The sequence below is a fragment of the Zonotrichia leucophrys genome, chromosome 9 (assembly GCF_028769735.1).
Source record: "Zonotrichia leucophrys gambelii isolate GWCS_2022_RI chromosome 9, RI_Zleu_2.0, whole genome shotgun sequence".
NCBI lineage: Eukaryota > Metazoa > Chordata > Aves > Passeriformes > Passerellidae > Zonotrichia > Zonotrichia leucophrys.
Genome location: NC_088179.1, coordinates 4220636 through 4224970, shown reverse-complemented (window position 1 = coordinate 4224970; position 4335 = coordinate 4220636).

Genomic DNA, 4335 nt, shown 5'->3' with positions numbered 1-4335 from the left:
GCCAGCATCATTTCTGATCACACAGAAGGGGATGGATGCACTGCTGAAACAGGGATAATTCCTGCTGGGTTCCCAGAACAGCTCCTGCAGAGTTGATGCTGGCCAGTCATTTCATACCGCAGCCAAGTGGGGGAATTGTGCTCTGTCATATTCAGCCGTGGGTTAATCCTACACTTCAATCCCTGCCATCATTTTGGGCTGGGTCCCTGCACTGCCATCATTTTGGGTTGTGTCCCTGCACTGCCATCATTTTGGGTTGTGTCCCTGCACTGCCATCATTTTGGGCTATGTCCCTGCCCATGCCAGGGATTTCAACCCCCAATACATGATCTGTAAGGTCCCTTCCAACCCAAACCGCTCTGTAATTCTACAATGATTTTATGATTAACATGGAGATGTTGGGAAGGATGAAAGTTTGACAAGTCTCACAGATGTGGATGCTCAGCAGAAAGATTTTTTGAACGTAGAATCTGAAGAAGGAATAGAAATGAAAGCATTTTGATATAGAAGAAAAGAATTGCTGAGCCAATCTTACTGGATAACCAAGGAGGCAAAGGGTGTGTTAGTTAGAAGGGGTTTTTATGGCTTAGAGCAAAGGATAAACCCACCTCAAGAAGATGTTTTTACCAAGCAGAAGGAGAGCACAGGCAAACAAGTCAGCAAATGTGGCAAGTAGAAAAAAGGTCTCAGAATTTTCCACTGCAAGAAAACTGAAAAACAACTTCTAGCTTAAACTGTAATGTACTAACTTTTAGGGATTGGAGAACAGTAACATGAATATAGTAATTATAGTAGTTATGATAGGTTGTAGATAATAGTTAAGGTATAGATTGGTTCTACTGTATGAAGATGCTCAGCAAAGAAAAGTATATAATGCATTGTAACCAAAAGAAAAGTATATAATGCATTGTAACCAAAAGAAAAGTATATAATGCATTGTAACCAAAACCAAAGGGTCTCCAGGCCTGCCTGCAGCTGGAGCTGACAGCTGTGGGCACAGCTCTGTCACCCACAACCCTGGGCTGCTGTAACATCTTGGATGGAACAAACTGCATTTTGTATACAATAAACTGCATTTTGGAGAGCTGCCTGGAGCCCCACATCCCTCGTTTCAGCTCTTACATAGGGAGCCACAGCTCAGGGCTAAGGAAAGAAGTGCTTGCAACTCCCCTGAACTATGAGCAGTCTGGTTAAAAAAAAGTGAAGTGGCTTTGTTGATAGGAAATAGTCTATCCAGAATGAAGTGTATTGCAGGAACTTGCCCACTTTATCTCAATGTGTTATGAAAAACATGTCAGCGAGTTCCAATATATTTATAAATTAATTTCAACGTCAACTTCTTGTTGCAACATTATCATGTTGATGCCACAATGTTCAGCTTTCTTCCATGTCCATTTCAATAAACCACATGCAACTATTGGCTTTCTGTGTTACAATTTGAAACAAAAGAAGTTTTAATAATAGAAGTTTCCTGCAGCCAAGAATTTCTACCAGACCAAGCACAAATTCTCCCCAATAGCAGTTTGTATATTAGCAACTGGGTATTGGGCATGTTTGAAACAAATTTTTCCTAAAGGAGGTCAGAAGTGAGATGTAGCTGTTGTCATCTTGTTGCCTGCAAGAAAGACAGAAGCAAGGGCAGCTCTTCAAGGTGTTCAGCACATAAATCCCTTCAGTACAACATGCACCAGTGCTGGTCTTTATCCCTCCAAATCAAGGGATAAAAAGGAACAAATGAACTGCATGAAAAAAGCCTCTTTATGTGACGTGCTGAACATTCTGGCCAGCACCCAGCACAGATTAACACAAAGCATGTTGGCTGCTGTTACCTGGATTGCTTTGCTGTCCTGGAAAAGGGCTGAGGTACCTCACACCCTTCAGATTTTCTGTCTGAGCTGGCTTTTTTGGGGAAAGGAGCAGAGTTAAGGAGAGGTACAAGCAGTGATCCAGCTGGGACCCCAGCTCAGTGGCATCTTAATACAGCAGCCTATCATAACTGCTATAATTACCATATTCATGTTACCATTCTCCCAGATCAGCTCAGCTCAGTGGGAACTGTCCCCAGTAACAATTTGTATATTACCAACTGGTTATTGAAACACAATTTTCTGAAAGGAGGTCAGAAGTGAGATGTAGCTGGCAAGGGCAGCTCTTCAAGGTGTTCAGCACAAACATCCCTTCAGTACAACATCCACCAGTGCTGGTCTTTATCCCTCCAAATCAAGGGATAAAAAGGAACAAATGAACTGCATGAAAAAACCCTCATTTTGTGACGTGCTGAACATTCTGGCCAGCATCCAGCACAGATTAACACAAAGCATGTTGGCTGCTGTTACCTGGATTGCTGGAGCCTGCTTTGCTGTCCTGGAAAAGGGCTGAGGTACCTCACACCCTTCAGATTTTCTGTCTGAGCTGGCTTTTTTGGGGAAAGGAGCAGAGTTAAGGAGAGGTACAAGCAGTGACCCAGCTCAGCTCAGTGGGGTCAGGGTAAGATGCCAATAGTGACTGTGCAGCTCCAGCACCACATGTGTTTGCTCCAAGGTTCTCTCAGAAATCTGATTTTATCCTCTAGCTTTACTAAAATTTAAATACAGACAAAGGCCTGTCCCACAGAAGCTGAAATCAATACTCTGTGCTACTGCCTACCCTAAACCCACCAGTTTCCTGCACAGCGGGCCAGGTTGTGTCTTGGAAAATTGTATTTTTGCCTTTGCCACCTTGATGGCTGAAAAAACCATTAAAAATTATGCCTTAGCTTCCTGCAGCAAGCTGACAGCTTGACACAGGGGCCCTATCTAAACTGTTCCTATTCAGTGGGGCTATGAAATGAGGAGGAAATGTTTAAATATCACTATTGCTTAACTAATGATAATTTTTTTTTCCCAGAAATCTGGCAAATATGCAAGTACCACAGTGCTTCCCAGCTCCCTGAGAGTGCCAATCTCATCCCACATGTGTTCCCTGCCCAACTGTCACAGCATGCAGCACCCCCTCAACTTCCACCCTGCAGCAAAGACACAAAACCTAAAAGCATGAGGGCGTTGTGCATAAAAAAACAGGCTTTGTATTACAAAACCCCCACCCAACAGTACATGGTTTTCTACCTATATTATTGACACATTTGTATTAAAAATACAGTTTCATGGGGAAAGATGCTTCAATAAGTAAAAGCAGATGAAACCACAGCATACAGTGCTCAGGTGACCAGAAAATGAGAGGGTGTGACAATCCAAGGTGCTGTCAGTGCAATCAGAGCCCTTTTTTCCATAGAATGTTTATGCTTAGGGACTTGATCTATAAAGGGAAGACACCTGTGGCAAAGGAATTATAAGTAACAGTGCAAAAGCAGTTTTTATCGCCCCAAAACACAGTTTCCAGTGTAGCTGTTCCTGGCATGACAGTGTTCCAGGCTCCACAGCACAGCTCCTACCTCAGGTGGGGTGACCACAACAGCTTGGAGCACTCCTTTAGTAAAACCAGGGGACCACAAAGATATATTTTATAAATATGTCAAGTGGGAACAAACCCTGGAGATGCCACATCAGCAAGAACACAGGGAGAATTTAATTGTGAACAGCTTCTCCTCAATATTAAGCAGTTCAACTGCTAGAGAAGGAAGTCCCTGGGAAGGCCTTTCAGCAGCTGGAGTTGAAGGAAAACATCCAGTGAATTGTGAGCACCCTCAGAGGGTCTGCATGGCACAGATGCCTGCAAGAGCACGAGAGCAGCCCCAAAGGCCAAGGAGGTCATTCAGCATCATGTTCCCACAGCCTGGCTCTGACTGGAGCTGTTGCTGGGCCTCACCTTGCAGAGCTATCCCAGCCACTCCACACAGCCCACAGTTCCAGCAGAAGCTACACACACAAATTCCATGCTACAAACGCCTGCAGAGCAAGGACTTTGTGGAGCAGATGGTTGCCAAACACATCCAGGTAATCTTCAGAGAGCCTGGGAACCAACCCAGCCTCTACCTGCTCTAATTGTCCCTTCAGAGACAAGATGCTCTGGCAAAACTCTGGCACAGCAGCCAGACCAACTCCTACCAAACAAACCCTGGATCACTTTCTGCATTGTCTCTCCCACTTTTAATGTACAATCTTAAGTGATTTTTGCAGCGATTCTTCCAGTCTGTGTGTGCGAAGTTATCACTTAGCTCTTCAAGCATACTTACAATGTCTGGCTTTGTGCTGCAAGGCTGGACAGGAGGGCAGGAAGGTTGGACAAAACATTTCTTTTTACATAGAAATTTTTTGCCAGGAACACAATACATGGAAGCAGCAGCTTAATGGGACCCAAGTAAAACACAAAAGAGGCTTTTGGAACATTTTTCTTGTT